This window comes from Trachypithecus francoisi, unplaced genomic scaffold (genome assembly GCF_009764315.1).
Source record: "Trachypithecus francoisi isolate TF-2019V2 unplaced genomic scaffold, Tfra_2.0 Lachesis_group14, whole genome shotgun sequence".
Lineage (NCBI taxonomy): Eukaryota > Metazoa > Chordata > Mammalia > Primates > Cercopithecidae > Trachypithecus > Trachypithecus francoisi.
In genome coordinates this window covers 30794487-30818329 of record NW_022681459.1, presented here as the reverse complement: position 1 = coordinate 30818329, position 23843 = coordinate 30794487, and the positions used below count along the sequence as shown (strand labels likewise).

At 53.2% G+C, this 23843-nt stretch overlaps 1 long non-coding RNA gene across 1 annotated transcript; it reads left to right on the top strand.

The window, feature by feature from the left end:
- Nucleotides 1-230: 230 nt before the first annotated feature.
- On the top strand, nucleotides 231-10104 carry LOC117095864. The gene is made up of 4 exons (XR_004442214.1): nucleotides 231-370; nucleotides 3298-3384; nucleotides 7107-7164; nucleotides 9246-10104. It is a non-coding gene; the product is annotated as an uncharacterized LOC117095864 (long non-coding RNA).
- The last annotated feature ends 13739 nt before the right edge of the window (nucleotides 10105-23843 follow it).

The window sequence follows — 23843 nt, the reverse complement described above, 5'->3', positions numbered from 1 at the left end:
AGGGCCCACCCTAGTGACCTCATTTTACTGTAATCACCTCTGTTTGGACTTCATCTCCAACACAGTCCCCTTCTGCAGTGCTGGGGGTTGGGGCTTCGACACGTAAATCCGGGGTAGGCAAACCCACCCGAACGCTCAGCGTTCTCTTTTCCTCTCTCTCTTTCTGCAATACACACGACTGACTTATGTAATGCTGAAAGTCACTCTACAGTAATATACGCCTTACAGATGCAAAGCTGCCAGGCTGCCAGGAGGAAGTGCTGCATCGGGAGCCGCCTGGCCTGCGTGGAGAGACGGAGGTGCTGACTGGCCGGATCGATGAAGGACACGGCTCGCTCACTTCTCTGTTGGTGGCAGCTGGGACTCACAGGTTCGTGCCACCTCTTGGGAAGGGAATTTGGAATCTGGTAGGAAAGAGAAGACGAGAGCACGAGGGGGAACATTGTGAGGTGCAGGAGTGTTTCTCTGAGGCGGTTCATTGAATCATGTTCAGGAGGAAGCGCCCCAGCCCTTCACCGACCCAGCCAATCAGAATCAGGGCAAAGCACCATCAACACCATCGTCGTCGTCATGACGATAGCCCCGTTCATTGCATGCTATACCTGTGCAGCGGAAGCACCTTCGAGACAAACTTGCCTGAGGTTACACAGCTGCAGGGAGTAAAAGCTCAGTCTCTTCAGCTGGAGAGCGTCTTTGCACAACCCCTCATAAATAATTGGAACAAAATAGGAGGGGCAGGCCAGATATGGTGGCTCACACCTGTAATCTCAGCACTGTGGGAGGCAGAGGTGGCAGGATTGCGTGAGTCCAGGAATTCGAGACCACCCTGGGTAACATGGCGAGATCCTGTTTCTGCAAAAAATAGAAACATTAGCCAGGCATGGTAGCGTGAACCTATAGTCCCAGCTACCCGGGAAGCTGAGGTGGGAGAACCACTTGAGCCTGGGGAGGCTGAGGCTGCAACCCTGATGGTGCCACCACACTCCAACCTGGGTGACAGAGTGAGATCCTGTCTCACAAAAAAATAAAATAGGCCAGGTGCAGTGGCTTATGCTTGTAATCCCAGTACTTTGCGAGGCTGAGGGGGGCAGATCACCAGAGGTCGGGATGGCCAACATTGAGAAATCCCCGTCTCTACTAAAAATACAAGAGTAGCTGGGCATGGTGACAAATGCCTGTAATCCCATCTACTTGGGAGGCTGAGGCAGGAGAACTGCTTGAACCCGAGAGTCGGAGGTTGCAGTGAGACGAGATCGCACCACTGCAATCCAGCCTGGGCAACAAGAGCAAAACTCTGTCTCAAAAAAAAAAAAAAGGCCGGGCGCGGTGGCTCAAGCCGTAATCCCAGCACTTTGGAGGCCGAGACGGGCGGATCACGAGGTCAGGAGATCGAGACCATCCTGGCTAACACGGTGAAACCCCATCTCTACTAAAAATACAAAAAACTAGCCGGGCGAGTGGCGGGCGCCTGTAGTCCCAGCTACTCGGAGGCTGAGGCAGGAGAATGGCGGGAACCCGGGAGGCGGAGCTTGCAGTGAGCTGAGATCCGGCCACTGCACTCCAGCCCCGGCGACAGAGTGAGACTCCGTCTCAAAAAAAAAAAAAAAAAAAAAAAAAAAATTAAAATTAAATAGGAAGGGCAGCTCATCCTTCCGCCCACCCCAGTTAAACTGTCAGGGACCCTTGCTCACACAGAGACTCTGAGCAGAGAGCTGCTTGGGAGGCAACAGGAGTGGAAGTCCCCCGCAGGTAGGAGGCCCCTCTGGATGATCTCAAAGCTCCTCCCTACCTCGCGGTTCCAGATGTGCTGATTCCTGGTCTGCAAACTGGATGCTTTCCCATCTCTTTGGAAGCCTCTGGCTCCGTCCACAGCCCCCTCCCTGCAATGGTCAGGTCCCTGCCAGGTCACTCAGCTTCCCAGCCTTGTTTGACCTCTGAAGAGACTTGGAATCAGAATTGACAGCAGAGTTGTCGTGAGGCTAAAATGAGAAACAAATGTGAAGCACCTATCACTGTGACTGCTGAGGGACTTAGGCAAACTCCAGCTCCCCCCGCCAGGGTTGTGTGCGTGGAAATGGTCGTGCCGTCCATGAAGGAAGCTTTCTCCTTGGAGATCCAGTAGACAGACCCCCAGGCATGGACCATTGTCACAGCACACACCAGCCCAGCTGGGACACGCACAAACGCCAGACGGTCTGTAATTGAACTCTGATTAATACACACAGCAAGCAGCCTGCTGAGAGGCAAGCCATTTCACAGCCAACCTGGCAACAGTGTATTTTATAACCTGTATAATGAAGAGGTCGTGGTTTAAGTGAAATTTAAAAACGTCTGTCCTGAGGAGGGTTCAGTTCAGATGTGCACGATTCCCCTGTGGCCTGGCTGCCAATACCAACTGCCTGCACCTCCAACAGCCCCCCTGGACCAGTGAGTACAGAGTCTGCTCATGAGGTGGGGCCTCACCCCCTTCCGATGCTTGTGGGGCCCCAGCTGGCTTTGCTCATGTGTGGCCTGTCCCCATCTCTTTCCATGTACCCATGCTCATGACTAGGCATTTGCCCTGGTCTTTGATGTGAACCCCGAATATCTGAGACAAGTCTCAGTCAATTTAGGAAGTTTATTTTTTCCAAAGTTAAGGGTGCACATCTGTGACACAGCCTCAGGAGGACCTGGAGACCTGTGCCCAAGGTGGTCAGCACACAGCTTAGTTTTATACATTTTAGGGAGGCATGAGACATTGATCAATATATGTAAGACATTGATATGGTTAGGCTTTGTGTCCCCACCCAAATCTCATCTTGAATGGTTAGGCTTTGTGTCCCCACCCAAATCTCATCTTGAATGGTTAGGCTTTGTGTCCCCACCCAAATCTCATCTTGAATGGTTAGGCTTTGTGTCCCCACCCAAATCTCATCTTGAATGGTTAGGCTTTGTGTCCCCACCCAAATCTCATCTTGAATGGTTTGGCTTTGTGTCCCCACCCAAATCTCATCTTGAATGGCAATTCCCATATCCCCACACGTTTAAGTCAAGACCTGGTGGGAGGTGATTGGGTGCCAGGGTTCCACCCTGCTGTCCTTGTGATAGTGAGGAGGTTCTCATGAGATCTGATAGTTTTATCAAGGGCTCTTCCCCTTCGCTCACCAGTCTCTTGCCTGCCACTATGTAAGACATGCCGCTTCCCCTTCCACCACGATTTGTAAGTTTCCTGAGGTCTCCCAAGCCCTACAGAACCATGAATCAATGAAACCTCTTTTATTTCTAAATGACCCAGTCTTGGGCATGTTGTCTTTATAGCAATCTGAAAATGGACTAATGCAAAGGACATTGGTTTGGTCTGGAAAGAGGACAACTTGAAGTGGGGAGGGGCCTTCCAAGTCACAGGTAGGTAAGAGACAAATGGTTGTATTCTGGGTTTTTGTTGTTGTTTTCTTTTGTTTTGTTCTGAGACAGTCTCCCTCTGTTACCCAGGCTGGAGTGCAGTGGTGTGGTCTCAGCTCACTGCAACCTCTGCCTCCTGGGTTCAAGTGATTCTCCTGCCTCAGGCTCCCAAGTAGCTGGGATTACAGGTGCTTGTTGCCCACCTTCATGCCCGGCTAATTTTTGTATTTTTAGTAGAGATGGGGTTTCACCATGTTGGCCAGGCTAGTCTTGAACTCCTGACCTCAAGTGATCTGCCTGCCTCGGCCTCCCAAAGTGCTGGGATTATAGGCGTGAGCCACCACGCCCTGCCAATGGTTGCATTCATTTGAGTTTCTGATTAGCCTTTTCAAAGGAAGCAGTCAGATATGCACTTATCTCAGTGAGCAGAGGGATGACTTTGAATAGAATGGGAGGCAGGTTGGCCCTAAGCAGTTCCCTGCTTGACTTTTCCCTTCAGTATAAATAACTTAGTAATTTTGGGGTCCCAAGGTTTATTTTCCTTTAACATTGACTATCATCATAAATAAAACAGGGGCTAGTGTTTATTAAGTGCCTCTAAAGTGTCTGCTCCCGAACAGGTGGGCGTGCCCTCCCAAACTGGTGTTCTGGGCGGCACCTCAACCCCTGCCACACCCTTCCTTCCTTGCTACATCTGTTCCAGGATGCTGGACAGAGCCCACAGGTCCAGCCTCTCCCGGAGTTCCTGTTTCCTCTCTGGCTGAAGCTCCGGCAGCCACGTTCCTGCCATCCTCCTGTGGCCCTGTCCCCCATCAGATGTGCTAGTGGGGGCACTCATAGCACCTTTCCTCAAAAGCGGCCTTCCAGATAACTGCCCCCTCCCCGCACTCAGGTGTCAGCTCCACGGCCCTCAGGCCCTGCCATTTCCTAGCTGTGGTCAGTTGCCCTAATAGCCCCAATAATCTTCAGCTCCTGCTACTGTCAGAGGCATTTGAACCAGAGCAACTCCTTCTTGAATCGGGGCTGGGTAAAACGAGGCTGAGACCTGCTGGGCTGCTGCATTCCCTGGAGGCCAGGCATTCTGAGCCGCAGGATGAGGTAGGAGGTCAGCAGGACTGGTACCACAAGACACAGGTCACAAAGACCCTCCTGATAAAGAAATAAAGACACCCACCAAAACCCACCGAGACCAAGATGGCAACCAAAGTGGCCTCCGGCCTTCCTCACTGCTCATTATACACTAATTATAATACATTAGACACTAATGTATTACAATAAAAGACACTCCCACCAGCACCACATGAAGAAACGGTCAACACCAGTAAGCTTAAGGCAACGCAAATCAAAACTACGATGAATCATTACTTCACACCCACTCAGATGCTTATAGTAAAACAGGCAGGCCACAGAGAGCACTGAAGGGGACACTCATAGGAATGCAGCATGGCGCAAACACTTCCGGAAGCAGGGGCAGCAGTCTCTCCAAAAGTTCAACATAGAGTTACTGTGTGACCCACAGTTCCACTGCTAGGTAAAGCCCCCAAAGAAATGAAAACGTGTTCCCACAGAAACTCATACACGACTGTCCTTAGCATTATTATTATTATTATTATTATTAATTAGAGATGGAGTCTCACTCTGTCACCCAGGCTGGAGTGCAGTGGTGTGATCTCAGCTCACTGCAACCTCCGCCTCCTGCGTTCAAGTGATTCTCCGGCCTCAGCCTCCCGAGTAGCTGGGATTACAGATGCCCACCACCACACCTAACTAATTTTCGTATTTTTAATAGAGATGGGGTTTCATCCTGTTGGCCAGGCTGGTCTTAAACTCCTGACCTCAGGTCATCCACCCGGCCTCCCAAAACGCTGGGATTACTGGTGTGAGCCACTGCGCCCAGCCTACTTGTGTTGTACATTCTGTGGGTTTTCACACATGCATATGGCATGGATCCATCAGTACAGTACCATGCAGAGCATTCTATGGCCCTAAAAGTCCTCTGTGCTCTCCTTATTCATGCCTCCTTCCTCCTACCCCAGCGAACGCTGATCTTTTTACTGTCTTCATAGTTTTGTCTTTTCCAGACATCATATAGTCGGAATTGAAGGGAATATACCAGCCAAAAACCTGCCACTATGGTATAAGAATTATTTTAGCTAAAGGCACTAAAAATAAAAGTAGCTGTAAGAAGTACTCTTAGACCCCCCGCTTTTCTTCCTGAAAGTACATTAAATTCCCATGTAAGAGCCCAGTTCCCTACACCAGGAGGAAAGAAACAGTTTTATCACCAGAGATGGGGATTCGAGGCAGAGAGAAATCTGTACAAACAGATCTTGTTAAAATAATTCTTGTCTTCCTTTAGTGACTTTTCCACAATTTCCTCTCTTTGCTCAACCTAATCTATAGACATTTAGGTGTGGCTTTCGGTCTTCATCTTCTTGTGGGGACTTCCATGTACCTGTAAAACAAAATCTGCTTTTCTCCTGTGTTGTTTGTTTGTTTTTGAGATGGAGTCTCATTCTGTTGCCAGGCTGGAGTGCAGTGGCACAATCTCGGCTCACTGCAACCTCTGCCTCCCAGGTTCAAGTGATTCTCCTGCCTCAGCCTCCCAAGTAGCTGGGACTACAGGCGCCTGCCACCATACCTGGCTAATTTTTGTATTTTTAGTAGAGACGGAGTTTCACCATATTGGCCAGGCTGGTCTTGAACTCCTGACTTCAAGTGATCCGCCCACCTCGGCCTCCCAAAGTGCTGGGATTACAGGTGTGAGCCACCGCGCCCAGCCCTGCTTTTCTCCTGTTAATCTGACTTAGGTCAGTTGGATTCTCAGACCCAGCCGAAGACCCCAAGAGGGTAGAGATACGGCTTTTCCTCCCATACAGAATCACCGAGTAGGCAGGATTTTCAGACTGCTTCTGTCACCTGGCAATACACATCTAAAGTTCCTCCACATCTTTTCACAGTTCACAGCTCATTTCTTCTCAGTGCTGAATAATAGTCTGGACGCTGTCTGGATGCATCGCCGCTTATTTATCCATTCACATACTGAAGGACATCTTGGTTGCTTCCAAGTTTTGGAAGTTATGAATAAAGCTGCTATAAATATCCAGGTGTAGGTTTTTGTTTGGTTGTTTTTTTGGTTTTGTTTTGTTTTTTGAGACAGGGTCTTTCTCGGTCGCCCAGGCTGGCATGCAGTGGTGTGATCATAGCTCACTGTAGCGTTGAACTCCTGGCCTCGAGCCATCCTCCCACCTCAACCTCCTGAGTAGCTGGGACCACAGGTGTGTGTCACCACACTTGGGTAACTTTTAAAAATTTTTGTAGAAATGGGATCTTGTTTTATTGCACAGGCTAGTCTTCAACTCCTGGGCTCAAGCGATCCTCCCACCTTGGCCTCCCAATGTGCTGAGATTACAGGTGTGAGCCACTACATCCAGTCCTGTGTGCAGGTTTTCATGTGGATATACGTTTTCAGCTCATTTGGGTAAATACTGAAGGTGTGGTTGCCGGGTCCTGTGGAAGGGGCATGTTGACTTTTGTAAGATGCTGCCAAACTGTCTTTCAGCCAAAATGGCTGCACCATTTTGCATTCCTGCCAGCAATGAGTGGGTGTTCCTGTGGCTCCACGTCCTCACCAGCATTTGGTGTTGTCAGTGCTTTGGATTTTCACCGTTCTAATGGACATGTAGTGGTATCTCATTGTTTTTCCTTCTTCTTTATTAATGCAGGTGTTTACAGCTATAAATTTTCCTCCAACCACTTCATTTCTGCATTCCATAAATCTTGGTATGTTCTGGTTTTATTTTCATTCATCTCAAAGTATTTTCTAATTTATTTTGTGATTTCCTCTTTGATTCATTGGTGATTTAGGAGTATGTTTACTTAACTGCCACATATTTGTGGATTTCCCAAATTTTCTTCTATTAGTGATTTCTAATTTCTAGATTCCCAGGAACAGGTTGGCCTTTCAAACCCCCTGTGGACATCCCATTCCCCAGCTTTTCCTTTTAAGGTTTTGGTCTTCTTGTTTGCCCCTCCTGGTAACACCAGCTAGGCAGCTGTGATGCTAAGCAGTTTCCACGGACGGTTCTCAACAATCATCCCAGGGAAAAAGCTGTTCCGAATAAATAAGGTCTGAGTCAGGTCAATAAAGACAAGCCCTTCAAGGGGCGGTGTTGTTGGGGGCGGGGTGTTTCTAGGAAGCAGCCAGATGGGTCAAATAGTGACTTATCAGGGGATGGGGCTTCTGGGAGCTCCAAACCCACCCTAAGTCTGCCAGTGGGTGCCAGGAGTCTGGTTTTCAAGGCCGCTACAGGGGTGGGTGGGGGGAATAGAAACTGTGACAGCTAAAATGCCCCAACACTCATTGTTCCAATGAGATTCAGCTGTTTTTTTGTTTTGTTTTGTTTTTTGTTTGTTTTTTGAGACGGAGTCTCGCTCTGCTGCCCAGGCTGGAGTGCGGTGGCACAATCTTGGCTCAAGCTCTGGCTCCCAGGTTCACGCCATTCTCCTGCCTCAGCCTCCCGAGCAGCTGGGACTACAGGTAACTGCCACCACGCCTGGCTAATTTGTTGTATTTTTTAGTAGAGACGCTCCTCAGAGGGTTGCAACCCTTTGGTGAATTTCCAAAGCTCTGAAAAAGTTCACTGTTACAATTTTTGCCAGTATTCTCACTGCTTTTATGGAGAAACAGATTTGGAGGGGGCCTTACTCTGACATTCCGAAATCGGCTCTCCCTGATGCTTGATTTTTGAACATTGAATAGTATGAAATTCCAAGACATCTCTCTCTCCTCCCCACTGCCTCTTTCTCTCTCTCCCCATCTCCCTCTCATTTTGATGTCTGGTGACCCTCCCTGTCAGGGTTTGGCCCTGGTGGGGTCCTAGCTCCTCAGTTCTGTGTGGCCAGTGATGGTCGTCCTGTGGGGCTGGGGTGAGGGACCAGGGTGAGGAGATGGCCGGGACTGCTGTATCTGGAGGGCTGGAGTCCCTGTGCCTCCTGACCCTGCCCTCTTCTTGGGGGTGGCCTGTAGCCATGGTGTCTGGGCCATAGTGGTCCCATGAAGGTCTGTCTGTATGGACGCCCTTCTGACTCCCTTAATAAAATCAAACTCTGGCTCTCAGGCTGGCCTGGGAAAGGATGTGTCCCCAGGAGGTCCATCTCTTGTCCCCCAATGCCCCTTGCCCTTCAGGGAGGGGCAGGGCCTGGAACTTGGCCCACAAGGAAAGGCAGTGCTTGTTTCCTTCCTGAAGATGCTGAGGAAGACCCCGTCCCCACCTTGGCGCTCAGAGCATGAAGCCAGCAGATCCTCGAGGGGCTCCCTGTGGCCCGCAGCTTGCTCCAAACAAGCCAGGGCACTGGAGCCAAGCAGGGGCACTTCCAGGGCCTTCTTTTCACATGCAGTGTGAGAAGGACCTGCCATTCCTTTTTATCGTCATATCAGTCAGAGAACAGTTTTTCACGGGGTGTTCTTTCCCCACAGGGGTCAGGCCTGCAGCCAGGCTGCCCGCTCCTGCGTTCAGGGAGATGAAGAAGACACAGCCGGGCACTCCCTTCCTCTCCTCCCACTGCAAACATCCGGCTTTGGAGTCGTTCTTGAAACGAGCTCCAGGGGGTCCCAGTGTTCTCATCTGTAGTAGACAGATGGCATCACCGCCCGCCCCAGAGTCAAGGGACCCCCGTGTTCTCATCTGCAGTAGACAGATGGCATCATCGCCCGCCCCGTAGTCAGAGCCAGGCCCAGCCCTGGTCAGGGGCACAATGGAGCAGGTCTCCACACCCCATAACGGCTCCCCCAAGGGCTCCCCGACCACCACGCCCAGTGGTCTCGGTGTGGAGAGTGAGCTTCCTCTTGTCTTTCCTTATAGGAAACCTGCTTTTCCCGCAGTTCCTCTACCGCAGCCCCGCTGTGGTTTGGGGTCCGATCCGACAGCATCCGCAGAGGTTTGTGAGGGTCAGGAAACACTAGAGTCACCAGGATGTTCATTTTGCAACATTTTCAACATTTGTAATCCAGTGAAATATTGATAAAAAGCGCACAGGGTTCTGGTAATAGGAAGAGTACGCTTTCCTCCGGAGACCGATCCTTTCTATTCAGACCATTTCCAGACCTGTGAGCTCACCTCTGAGACAGGCCAGGGCCCTCTGCCCAGGCGGGTCACACTGTGCCCCTGCCCGGTAACCACTCCACCTTCACACCTGCAGCCTTCATAGCCCCTGCACAGCCAGCTCCCTCCTGGTGAACAGCTCACAGCAAGGCCTGCAGCCCCAGCAAGCAGTTCCCTCTCATGGATGCGCTTGCTTTAAATAATTCAGCTGTCTTTTCAGAGATGATTCACCAAAGCTGCTCATTGAGGGGAAAGATCGTGAGCGCGGCGGCTGCGCCAGTCCCCCCTCTGGATGAGACTTGGGGACTCAGCCTGGCCACACGGAAGCCACAACAGGAAGGGCTGACTGCCATGGGCGCCTTGAGAGACACGGCCCTGGCAGGCACAAGCTCTGAGCTCTGAGACCCTCCTGCTGCGCCCCAAGAACCCAATGCCACGGCAGACAATGGCACCAGATAGCACCCAGGCAGGCTAGCAGGTGACAGGCGCTCCTGGGTGTGCGCAGGCTCCTCTGCAGGGCGGGGAGGCGACGGGCGCTCCTGGGTGTGCGCAGGCTCCACTGCAGGGCGGGGAGGCGACGGGCGCTCCTGGGTGTGCGCAGGCTCCTCTGCAGGGCGGGGAGGCGACGGGCGCTCCTGGGTGTGCGCAGGCTCCTCGGCAGGGTGGGGAGCCGACGGGCGCTCCTGGACGTAGGCAGGCTCCTCTGCAGGGCGGGGAGGCGCTGGCCCACTTAAGACTCCTCAGCCCATCGCCAGATGGAATGTGGAGGGCGGCCATGAAAACCATAGAAACAGTGTGTGGACCCCCAGCCTTGCAGAAGGGAGGAAGTGAGATGGGGGTGCACCCAGTAGAGACACCTCCTCACCCCCAGGCCCGCTGGGCCCTCTGCAGGCTCCTCTCCTTTAGCCCAGCCAGTGTCCACGGTGGGGGCAAGCTTGCTGACCTCGAATGACTTTCTCTCCTCTCCCTGTCCCCCTGGGAACTCCCTGTCTACCAAGTGATACAATGCACACCTTCAACTTAGCATATTCCACCCTGAAACAACATCACTGCACTTCATGTGTGTCTAAGGGCCTGCCACAGCAATTCCATCGCACCTTCCTGTTCTGGGCACTGCTTTTTTGTTTGTTTTGAGACAGAGCCTTGCTGTATTGCCCAGGCTGGAGTGCAGTGCTAGACACCCATTGACAAAAGGTGCAGCCCGCACAGGAGCCAAAATATGTTCAGTAGACCAGGTGCGACTCTGAGTTTGCCCATTCGTCAGGGAACCCCAGATTGATTCCACCTTTTGGCATCGTGAGCACTGCTCGAAGCCTCCCAGGGCAAGCGTCTCTTTGTCTCCCTGATTTCAGTATTCTGGGTCTGTCCTAGGAGCAGAATTGCTATGTCACATGACAACTCTCTGTTTCGTATGTTTAAGCTTTTGAGGAACTGTCACACGCCTTTTTAAAAAAACAACCTGGCATCTGATATTTATAAACCATCATTGAAACAGTCATCATGGAAAACTAAGGTCTGAGTCGAGTGGGAAGGTGGGCAGTGGTTGCTGACATTTCCTGCCAGTCACAGGGAGGCCCTGGGAAAGGGTCATCGTGCAGGCCTGGGTGAGGGCAGCCTGGAGGGCAGGTCAGATGCTGGAAACATCGTCCAGGTGGAGCCAGCATGACTTACTAATGGACTTGTGGGGGCATAGGGTGAAGGGAGGAAAAGGGCCTGGTGTTTTGTTATGGACACGTGTTGGAAACCCTTGGCAGGGCCTCGGATGCCTGAGGAGGCCACATCATGCAGCATATGGGAAAATAAGCCTTAAAATGGAAAGCACGTATGCTCTAGGCACCCCAAAAATCCTGGGCCTGGAAGGGTCAATGAGAGAGAGAGAGAAACAGTCACACAGGACAGCTTGAGGCAGAGAGAGGCTGCGTTCTGTGCCTGCAGGAGGGCTGTGATTTCACGCCCAGCTGCTCAGGGCTGTGGGGCTCTTTGGAGAAGGGGCTGACTCCAGGGTGGGGCAGGGGAGGTCCTGGTGTGCCTGGCACCTGGTCATACCAGAGGTGAGGACACTTGCCCACACCTGGCAGGGTAGAGGGCTGGGCCGCCAGGGGCTCCCACTGGCCAAGTGTGGGTCATTTGGAACATTAAGAAGAGCAATGGATTATTTTGATTGTAAACTATTACTAAATGAAAATCTGGCTTGAGCCTATAATCTCAGCACTTTGGGAGGCCGAGGCGGGTGGATCATCTGAGGTTAGGAGTTCAAGACCAGCCCAGCCAACATGGTGAAACCCCATCTCTAATAAAAATACAAACATTAGCCAGGCGAGGTGGCGGATGCCTGTAATCTCAGCTACTCGGGAGGCTGAGGCAGGAGAATGCTTGAACCTGGGAGGCAAAGGTTGCTGTGAGCCAAGATTGCGCCACCGCACTCCAGCCTGGGTGACAGAGTGAGACTCCAACTCAAAAAAAAAAAAAAAAAAAGAAAAGAAAAAATCTGTAAGTCCACAGTGACACCAAAGAGAGAGGGAAGGAGAAGAAAGCAAATGTCGTTTGTCACCCGGAGGTGACATCCTGCGAAGCCCTCCCTCTGAAGACTGGCTTTGAAAGGAAAGGGATCACCAGTCACCCAGCCTTTTGTAGTTAACGAGGAACAGCTTCTCCTTACAGAAAATGCCAGCTAAGAAGTATGGCAAGAACAGCCGACTGAGAATGTCTCCAGACACCAGCCCCCTCAGGGAACGGCTGATTCAGGCGGGGGTGAGGACTGGCTGCCGAAACCCCGGGGGTGTGTGGGAAAGCCGTGTCCACGGTGATGCTGAGCCGGCGACTTGCTCACTGCCAAGGACCCTCACGAAGGAGAGCTCTCAAGGTCACCACCCCAAGCACGTGGCCGATTTGGTGTCTCCGTCCGTGGGATGACCCACACCGTGGCCTCACATGAGGGCAGCGTGAACTCACAGATCATCCACAAGACCCTGCACACATTTTGACCAGGATGGATCCAAAATCCTCCAGACCAAGGTTGTTGGGGTTGTTTTGTTTTGTTTTTTGAGACAAGGTCTCGCTCTGTTGCCCAGGCTGGAGTGCAATGGTGCAGTCACAGCTCACTGCAACCTCAAATTCCTGGGCTCAAGCGATCCTCCCGCCTCAGCCTCCTAAGTAGCTTGAACTGCAGGCGTGCACCACCACACCCAGCTAATTTTTTATTTTCAGTAGAGATGGGTCTCCTATGTCGTTCAGGCTGGTCTCAACCTCTTGGCCTCAAGCAGTCCTTCTACCTCGGCCTTCCAAAGGGCTGGGATTACAGGCGTGAGGCACCGTACCTGAAGATACTGAATTCCTAACTTTTTTTTTTTAATTTGCTAATCTTCTCTGTATTGTTCCAATTTTAGCACATGTATTGTTGAAGCAAGCACGTTCTTAACATTTGTATGCCATAGCCCACCTGGTTATCTGCTGAGCCCTATGGACTTCTTCCCAAATGATGTTGACAAATTGTAAGATAAAATACATCTGTTTGCAAAGAAAATCAATTAAAATGAAAAAGTTATCGAAACATTAAAGTAATATGTTGGTGCATTTAATAACAAGACAGTACGTGCACACATAGGCAGGTTAGAGTTCAATTTTATTTCCGGAAGGGCAGCTGCGTGCAGGCCGTTGTGTGGCTGGATAAGAAATCTGCACCACCGGGTGGTCCTTGGTGAGCTCCCTTCATGTCTGATGAACAAGGGCTGTGGCCGAGGACACCAAGAAGCAAGGCCGGCGCTCCTGAGCTGACCAGCTGGCGTGGGAAGGCAGTGTGGGTTTGCGGTGACCAACCAGCCTGGTGCGGGTGGCCACCCGTGGGAAGCCGATCCCACCACGGGGTCACAGCCCAATGACCACCAAGTGACTCCTGGCGGCAAGGGTGGGTGACAGGCAGGACTTTCTAACAGCCTTCCTGGCATGTGGAAGCAGCTGTGTCTCATGTTGCCTGAGGGTCATGGGCACCGCCCACACTGGGGTGGTTTCCTGTCCATGTCCATCACCCAAAGCAGCACGAAATCCGAGATGGAAGCCGGCAGCCAGGTGGCTTCTCCTCTCCTGCCGAGACGCCTGCTGTAGACAGCACTGCCTGTTTCAGGAGCACTGGGGAGGGCTGTTCAGTGATGTGCCCGGGGTGTGCCTTCTCTCCTGAGTCCGTGTCCTCAAACCGCCACGGAGAGGGAAAAGTGGGGAGGGCTGGGGGCTTCTGCCACAACAGGGACAAGAAACCCGCGGCCAAGGACAGCGTGAGTCTCAGCGCTGGTTTGGAAAAACACTGCATGTGACACGCTGGCACAGCTGGGAGCCTGAGTGTGAACTGGATCTCGGGCTCCAACAGAAAGACACCGCTGTGAATTTCCTTAGTGCGGCGCCAGCACTGTGGCTTTGTGGGAGAATGTTCCTGTTTGAGTAGAAGTGGGGTGATAACTTCGCTTGAGTCTGTCCATGTAGAGACCACGGGGTGTGGGGTTCTCCTGTGTGGACTCATTTGATGCCCTGGGGGTCTGGGAGGTCAGAACTATTTTCATGGCAAGACTAAGATGTTCCTTGAGATTTTTTTTTTTTTTGAGACAGAGTCTCACTCTGTCGCCCAGGCTAGAGTGCAGTGGCGCCATCTCAGCTCACTGCAGGCTCCACCTCCCGGGTTCAAGCCATTCTCCTGCCTCAGCCTCCCAAATAGCTGGGACTACATACAGGCGCCCGCCACTACGCCCAGCTAATTTTTTGTATTTCCAGTAGAGATGGGGTTTCACCGTGTTAACCAGGATGGTCTCGATCTCCTGACCTCGTGATCCGCCCGCCTCGGCCTCCCAAAGTGCTGGGATTACAGGCGTGAGCCACTGCACCTGGGCAGATTTTTTGTTTTTTAAGAGACAAGGTCTTGCTCTTTCGCCCAGGCTGGTGTGCAGTGGTGTGATCTTGGCTCACTGCAACCTCCACCTCCTGGGTTCAGGCGATTCTCCTGCCTCAAGCCTGGGATTCCAGGCACACGCCACCACGCCCGGCCTCTCCATAAAAATTCGATAGAGCAGTTTCCAGGTTATAGGGTAGTTGCATATTTAGTTTTACAAGAAACTACCAGATCTTGTACCAAAGGGATTGTACCATTTACACACCCACCCGCAGTGTGCAGGAGGGGCTCCGGGGCCCATACCACAGCTAAACACCCCATCACTCTAGCTTCAGCCTTTCTGACGACGTATCTCATGTGGTTTTCACTTGTATTTCCTCAATGTCTGATGACGTCAAGTACTTTTTCGTGTGCTTATTGGCCATCTGTGTGTCATCTTTTGTGACGTGCCTGTTCAGGTTGTTTGCCCATTTTTCGTTGCCTTGTTTTTCTTTTTATTGACAAATGTGCATTTTATAAATATTTTTCTCTCAGTCTATGACTCACCTATTTATTTTGTAATGATGTCTTTTAATAAGCAGAACTTTTCAATTTTGCTGAAGTCCAATATATCCAATTTTCTTTTATGGTTCTTGCTATGTCCTTCCTTTCTTTCTTTTTTTTTTTTTTAGACAGAGTCTCACTCTGTGGCCCAGACTGGAGTGCAGTGGTGTGATCTCGGCTCACTGCAACCTCTGGCTCCCAGGTTCAAGTGAGCCTCTTGCCTCCGCCTCCCAAGTAGCTAGGATTATAGGCGTGTGCCACCGTGCCCGGCTAATTTTTGTATTTCTAATAGAGACGGGGTTTCACCATGTTGGCCAGGCTGGTCTTGAATGCCAGACTTCAGGTGATCCGCCCACCTCGGCCTCCCAAAGGGCTGGGATTACAGGCGTGAGCCACCGTGGCCAGCCAGCCATGGCACCTGACCTAATTTTTATATTTTTTGTAGAGTTGAGGTCTTGCCATTTGCCCAGGCTGGTCTTGAACTCCTGGGCTCCAATGATCTGCCCGCCTCAGTCTCCCAAGTAGCTGGGATTACAGGCATGTGCCACCACACCCAGCTAATTTTTGTATTTTTAGTAGTGACGGGATGTCACCATATTGGCCAGGCTGGTCTCAAACTCCTGACCTGAAATGATCCGCCCACCTCAGCCTCCCAAAGTGCTGGGAATACAGGCATAAGCCACCACGCCCGGTCATCACTGCATTTTTTTGTTTTGTTTTTTATAATGTTTTAAATTGAGACACGGTCTGGCTCTGTCATGCCCAGGCTGGAATGCAGTGGTACTATCTCAGCTCACTGCAGCCTCTGCCTCCCAGGCTCAAGCCGTCCTTATACCTAAGCCTCCAGAGTAGCTGGGACCACAGATGAATGCCACCACACCTGCCTAATTTTGTTTTTTTTTTTTTTTTTGGTAGAAACGGGGTTTCGCTATGATGCCCAGGCTGGTCTCAAACTCCTGGGATCAAGCGATCTGCCCGCCTTGCCTCCCAAAGTGTAGAATTACAGCCATGAGTCACCACACTCAGCCAATCACTGTAATTTTTTTTTTTTTTTTTTTTTGAGACGGAGTCCTGCTCTGTCACCCAGGCTGGAGTGCGATGATGTAATCTTGGCTCACTGCAACCTCTGCCTCCCGAGCTCAAGCCATTCTTCTGTCTCAGCCTCCCGAGTAGCTGGTACCAGCTGAGCTTGCTGCGGCCCTCCCTGAACTGCTGCTCAACCAAGACCCCACCCCATACCCCCCACACCCAGATGCATCTCTCTCGGCTCAAGGGCCCCGTGATGTCCCTCCCATGGGACAGGCTTCCCAGCTGCTACTGCTCCCCCAGGGAAGCTCACGGATGCCTAGGCCTGGAGGGCTGCCTTCTCCAGACGGCAGCTCAGGATCCAGCCCACCGGTCTGACCCTCGCAATGGATGGACACGGCCACCTCACACGGTCACTTCCTGGTCCCCATCCTGGGCGACCTTGTGCTAATTTGCTGTTTCTCCTTCTCTTCTCCTCTCAGGCTTTAAGCCCCTCCCAACCCTGGACCTCAGCACCCCCAGTTCTGCCGCTCTGTGCAGCCATAAGTTGGGGGCTGAGGGCAAATGCAACCCTGTGCCAGGGGAGGGGTGTGCTGGGAGGGCTCCTGTCTCCTCCAGCCTCCCCACGCCCCTTCCTCGGTGTGTCCACAGCGGGGCGGGAGGGTCTGTGCAGGTGCATGCAGTGAGCAAACAAGATAAGGGATGGCGGTCACACTGCAGTCCCTCAGCGCTAGCTACTGTGATAAAACCCTCCTCTTCTAAGTAGTGCAGCCCTTCCACACGAGTGGGAATGTGTGGGACCCGCCATCCTGGCCGTGCCATCACAGCAGACCTGGCGCTGGGCGCTGGATCGTGCTGTCCCTGTGTCCAGGGCTGTTGAAATTCCTGTATTGTCGGGTTACCATATTTGACACCTGCCTTGGCCAGGTTCTCAGCAAGCTGAGCTGGTGCAGGATCCTGCATGGGGACATCTCACTGTGGCCAGGTGAGCCAGTGGGGGGCAGGGGCCACCTTACCGCTGGGCACCACTGAGCACCGTGGGCAGCTCACTGCTGGTGCCCCTGAGAACCCTGCCAAGAGGCCAGAGAGATCCCTGGGCCTGGGGACAGCCTCTCCCAGGGCAGGATGGGAGAGGGATGGAGAAGGCTGAACCCCTAGTTCCTGATGAAGTTCTGCCCTAACCTCCGGGTGAAGCTCTGGGGACCAGGAGGCTCAGCACTGTGTGTGCCTTTGCTGAGCTGATCTCCCTGTGGTGGGGCCGGGAGACCCAGGCTGTGGGAGGCACCCAGCCTCCTCCAATCTGGAGGGCAGGGCAGTCGCAGGGCCCAGGGAACATCTGCCCAGAGTGCCCCACCTTCACTTTCTAGACCACATTCCAGGGCCCTGGATGGAGATTTCTCTGCCCAAAGACCCCCAGCCGGCCTCCGGGGTCTGCATGAGCCTCTCCTGGGTCCTTCCTCCAAGGGCACCACCCCAGGCCCGAGCCCGAGAGGCAGCCAAGGACAGCTATTTGCTGAGGGCTGTGGTGGCGTCGGGAGGGTCCCGGCTGGGAAGAGGAGGCTGCAGGCTGGGGTTGAGGCAAGAGCTCCCGACACCACCTTCCAAAACCCAACTCGGGGCGGCCCGTTTCCAAGTTCTAGCAGGCCTTCCGGGTCTTCGTGGAAATACGCGTGTCCAGGATGAGGACAGAAAAGATCTCACAAAGAGTTTGTTAGCTCATTTAGGACTTTCATGGATTTAGACATAGCCGGCAGTCTGCGGCCATCGGGCCATCAGACAGTGGCACCAACCTCAGCTCCACCTGGCCCTGAAGAGCAGCCTGAGAGGCTCTTCCTGGTCCACAGCTGGGAGAGGTGGAGCCGCGCCCACCCGGACTCGATCCAGGGGCCTCTCCTCAGTGGGCACGACGCCTGCAGCGAACGCAGGGCACTGTCAGGGAGGCGCTCAATAAACGTCCAGAAGGAGGAGGGACCTGCACACATGGAGTGCCTGCTGTGTGCACACTGATCCCTGCACACATGGAGTGCCTGCTGGGTGCACACTGATCCCTGCACACATGGAGTGCCTGCTGGGTGCACACTGATCTCTGCACACATGGAGTGCCTGCTGTGTGTACACTGATCCCTGCACACATGGAGTGCCTGCTGTGTGCACACTGATCCCTGCACACATGGAGTGCCTGCTGGGTGCACACTGATCCCTGCACACATGGAGTGCCTACTGGGTGCAACCTGCTCGTGTGTCATCTCTTACTCCTCAAAAGGTAAGCATTGTGATTTTGAGGCATTCTCATCCTCACTTTGTTGATAAGAAAACGGGGATGGATTGAATGAAAGCACTGCACAGCCCCTCACTGCTCACAGGCAGGGGCTACTCTGGCCCTTGGCTTTCTGTCCAGGGATGGGGGCAATGCTAGGCACTGTGGCCAGGGTGGGGTGCAGGGCTTGGGATGAAGGCCTCCTGAAAACAGCACAAACGCGAGTGTGGCTTCCACGATGACCACTTCCATACTCCAACTGCCTGCCTCAGAAAACCTCCAGAATGCAATTAAACATCTATCAATGCAAGGGGCAATGCTGTGGAACATAAGTGACTTTGTCTTTGGTCACTGGGAGAGCTCATCATTGCCTCTGAGCTTCAGGGGAGTGGCTGCAAACAGTGCGCCAGGTACTCTGGACAGAACCACTGATGGAACATTCCAGTGAAGACAAGACGCTGGAAGATCCAGGTTCCCTGAACTCCACACAACCAAGCTGTCTAGAAATAGACCCAGCAGCGTGGGTGCGGAAGAGGAGACGGTGGCTGGGCTGTGAGTCATCTCCAGCTCTTGACTGCCAACACTTCTAGAAACAGATATTTTGGGTTCCCTTGGAAAGCAGTTTTAAGGAGTCTGACTTGCGACACTGTTGATCCAGCGAGAATCGAGGACCCAGAGGGAACGCGAGCCTGGCTTCCCCGTCCGCCAGCGAGGGGAGAGGAGCCCCCAGCCTCGCCGATGGGACCTGGGTGTGGGGGACAGCCCCACCGCTCTCGGGAACCTTGGGAGCAAGCTGGGTCCCGGTAACAACAAGAGCTGCTGGAAGACCCAGGGCCTTTGGCCGGGGACCTGTCTGCACGGCCACCCCAGGCTCAGGTTTGCTGACTCATCACCAAATTAGAAAAGGAGTTGAAATGGGACGAGAACCTCCCAGGGGCAGGGTTTTTTTTATGACCTCTGGGGTCACAGTTTATCCAAGATGAAGCAGAGGCCAAGTTACCTGGGGACAGGATGGAGACCAGGGAAGAGGTCTCAGGGACATGGGGTTTACTCCCAGGCCCTGTGGTCAGCAGGCCCAGCCTGAAACCAGCCTGTGAACACCCGACCCTCAGCCGATCTCGGCCCTGATGACCCGACAGGACCTGAGGAGACCTACGAGGACTTGGGCAGGTGTCACTCCCGGCTGCTTCCGTCGTGTATGGAAGAGAGCAGAGGCCGGTATACCGTGGCTGCGCCTGGGGTTCCAGCTGCTCGGTAGGCCGAGGAGGGAGGATCACCTGAGCCGGGAGGTCGAGGCTGCAGTGAGGTATAATCACACCTGGGCCTGGGCCCAGCCTGGGCCACAGAGTGAGATCCTGTCTCAAAAATAAATAAAAATAAAAAGGAGTAGAAATAGGAGCTTTGGGGCCTTGAAGATGAGCAGCCAAAGCCGCCTGGGTCTGAGGCCCGGGGTCCCGCGGGGCGGTGGGTCTGAGGCCCGGGGTCCCGCGGGGCGGTGGGTCTGAGGGCCAGGGTCCTGTGCTTCTGCTTGGGTCCTTACTGTGTAAACTCCTGCGGTTAGGATGAGTCATTGGTCCGTACCTGCTTTCCACGCTCCTGTTCTTGTAACAAAAGAGCTTATTCTGTTCAAAGCAGCCTAAAAACAGAGAGACCAGCCGAGAGGAAGTGGTGCTGGGCAGGAACTCCTCTGGAAGATGCTCTCAGGCCCCCGCCAGGACACCCTTTGCCTTGGGGCAGGCAGCATCACCGTGTCAGCGGGAACCACAACCTGCCAGCCCCTGCCAACCTGGACACCGAGGTCAGCAGGCCTAGGACCGCCAAGGGAGGCCTGGACACACGCACCTTTGGGATCCATGCCTGCTCCTCCTTTAGGCACGTTAGTGCGAGGTTCTAGAAGCCCATTTCTCAGCCTCCGAGCTGCCTCTCTGAAATGACATTTTCCCGTGTCTCTGACTGCAGCCTTCTCTCGCCCCAGAGCTCGCCGCGGAAGACAGCTCACCATGAACAAGGGTTTATCCAACAACCAGAGCTTGGGGCTGTGGTAACTCAGTGCCAGGTGAGGACAGGGTCCCTGCTGGTCACCAGGAGCCTGTGCTGGGAAAACTGGGACACTCCTACGTCGCCTGCTGGCCCGGGTGGGACCACCTCTGTTCCCCACTGGCAGTGTCCAAGCCCGGCCAGGGCATCATGGGCTCCTCTGCTCTCAGCGCCCAGGCTGCCCTGGCCCCGGTGTCAGTTACGTAGCCGCTGCATCCTTCCTCTGTCCCGGTCACGTCTACCCAGGTTGCACCCACGCGTCAGCCCCCTACCCTCCTGCAGTCCCCAGACAACACGGCTCCCTTCCTTCCATGTGTGGCCACTCTCCTACTTCCAGCGCCACTACCTCCTCTGGCGGCCCCGCAGCCCCTCCCCTCCCTTCTCCTGTTGCTGGGGGCAGGGAAGCTCCAGGGGCATCCCCAGCACCCAGCGAGGAGCCCGGCAGGCAGTCACTGTTCAGAGAACAGCAGACGAACGCATCATTAAAGCAAAAATAAAAAACAAAGTCTGTTTTACAAATGAGTGGTGTTCTTAGAAATTGAGGGGCCAGGCGTGGTGGCTCACACGTCTGCTGTGGGTGGGACAGAGGCGCCTTCTCTGGGGTACCCTTTTCCTTTCTTTTCTTTCCTTTTTCTCTCCCCCAGCTCCAGCAAGCTCCAGCTCAACCACATCTGAAGGGAAGGCCTGGGCTTCCTCCTAACTTACAAGAAGCCCCTCTGAGCTGGGCACGGGGGCTCACGCCTGTGATCCTAGCTACTCGGAAGTTGAGGCAGGAGGATCTCTTGGCAACACAGCAAGACCCCATCTTTTTTTTTTTTTTTTTTTTTGAGATGGAGTCTTTCTCTGTCTCCCAGGCTGGAGTGCAGTGGCACGATCTCGGCTCACTGCAAGCTCTGCCTCCCAGGTTCACTCCATTCTCCTGCCTCAGCCTCCTGAGTAGCTGGGACTACAGGCGCCCGCCACCACGCCTGGCTAATTTTTTGTATGTTTAGTGGAGACGGGGTTTCACCATGTTAGCCAGGATGGTCTCGATCTCCTGACCTTGTGATCCACCCACGTCGGTCTCCCAAAGTGCTGGGATTACAGGCGTGAGCCACCGTGCCTGGCGCAAGACCCCATCTCTTAAAAAAAAAAAAATTATTATTATTATTTTTTGCCATCAAGCGTTTTCTGTAGATTTTTGGAAGAAAATTTTTCTCCTGTTGAGGTCATTGCTTTGTTGAATTTTACTGAGTATCAGCTATGATTATCTGGGTACCTTTTGTAATGTTTTACTAAACCTGAGTTCCTGGGACAAAATCCATTGCTTGATGAATTTTGCTGTTATTTTCTTTGCTGTTTTCAAAAATATTTTTCTAATAATTAAGATTGACCAGTACTTATCCTTTCTGGTAATTTCCTCATTTGTCTGGTGTTGAGATTACATTATCTCATAAAATGTGTTGGTCACTTCTTTTCAAAAAGAGAGGCCAGGCGGTTGGGCGCAGTGGCTCATGCCTGTAATCCCAGCACTTTGGGAGGCTGAGACGGGCAAATCACGAAGTCAGAAGATCGAGACCATCCTGGCTAACATGGTGAAACCCCATCTCTACTAAAAAATACAAAAAGCCAGGCATGGTGGTGGGCACAGGTAGTCCTAGCTGCTTGGGAGGCTGAGGCAGGAGAATGGCATGAACTCGGGAGGTGGAGCTTGCAGTGAGCTGAGATCCGGCCACTGCACTCCAGCCTGGGCGACAGAGCAAGACTTCGTCTCAAAAAAAAAAAAAAAAAAAATGGAGGCGATTAGGTTAAAAACAGGTCATAAATCAGCAAATTGTATCTTAAATATATGATCTTTGTGTCACAAATACCTTAATTTAAAAAAAAAATTATTGAGAAGCCAGAACATAAAAACAAATTTTTTAAGTTAAAATAAGGCTATTTGCGTGGACCCCACCCAACCTGCCTGTGTTTTTGTAAGAAGCAATAAAGGACACAGACACACAGGAGGACAGCCTGTGAGGACACAGGGAGGAGGTGCCGGGTGGCCGCCCAGGAGAGAGGCCTCAGGAACCAGCCCTACCGCACCCTGGCCGCAGGCCCCAGCCTCCGGGACTGCGGGAGAATCTGTGTGGGTTGCTGAAGACCCAGCCTAAGGTCCTTTGTCACAGCCATCAGAGCAAACTCACACAAGGGTCTGAAGAATGGGGCCACTTGTTCTCTCTGGCGCTGTCCCCCTGCCCCGCCCACCTTTCCCCTGCAGCCACAGCCCCCTCATCGGTCTACACACAGGTGCACCCCTGCAGGGCCTTGGCACTGGCTACTCCGGTCGCCGACCCTACTCCGCCCCAAATATCCACTTGGCTCCCGGCTTTGCCTCTGTGAAATATTTGCCCAAAGGAGCCCTCCCTGACCACACACTCGCCCTCCACACGGCCGATCCTTCCCCTTGCTCTGTTTTCTCCACTGCACTCACTGGGAGCTTCGTGTAGTCTTCCTGCTTCCTTCCCTCCTCTAAAACAGGCTGAGCCCGGGTGCTGGGGACCCTTGCCTGAGGTGAGAGGCAAGAGTAGGACATTATGGGCCAGGTGCAGTGGCTCACAACTCACACACATACACCTTGAACAAACTTCATCAAGGTTTGCCCTGCATCTCAATGGAAGGGCAGCCCACGGCTGACTGATGGGTTGGAAGGGTGCCCAAAAGACAGCCCTCCTGCCCCAGCCAGCCCAACTCCAGGCAGTTCGTGCTCCAGGGCTCACCTGCGGCTCCCTCCCTCTCCACCCAGCGCCGTGATCACCCCACACAGGCCCCAGCAACTCCGACCTAAACCCCAAGGCCAGAACATAGTGTCATCATCCACCCAACCTGACCCAGGCTGAGAGAGCCGGAGCAGAAACTCAGGATGTGGAGGTGCGGGGAGCGGAGGCTGGATTCAATTAAGCCTCATTTCAGTTGGGAGAAAAGTGAACTTCGTCCGGGCCGGCCTGGAAGCCATTTCCTTGGGAACCGCAGGGCTGAGAAACAGCCTGGCCGGTGAAAAGGCAGCTCCGGGTGGGCAGCCTGGGACAGCCATGGGTGTGCAGACCTCGGCCTCTGTGAGTAGCAGAGAGAAAGGACAGGTGGCACTGGGCTGCGGCTTCTCCATGTCCAGGGGACCCGAATGGCTCAGAGCCTTTGGGCAAGAGCAGGACATTATGGGCCAGGCGCAGTGGCTCACACCTGTAATCCCAGCACTTTGGGAGGCCAAGGTGGGCGGATCATGAGGTCAGGAGTTCAAAACCAGCCTGGCCAACATGGTGAAACCCTGTCTCTACTAAAACTACAAAAATTAGCCGGGCATGGTGGTGTGTGCCTGTAATCCCAGCTACGCAGGAGGCTGAGGCAGGAGAATCGCTTGAATCTGGGAGGCAGAGGTTGCAGTGAGCCGAGATCGTGCCATTGCACTCCAGCCTGGGCGACAGAGAGAGACTCTGTCTCAAAAAAAAAAAAAAAAGTAGGACACTGTTATCTGTCCAAGGAAGGGACAGACCCCAGGGCAAGTGGCACAAAGCAGGAGGTGCCCAAGGGCTTCCAGGGGCAGGGTGAAGACCTGGTGCTCAGACTCAAAACCTGCACTCAGGCTGGCTCCAAGTCGGCCAGC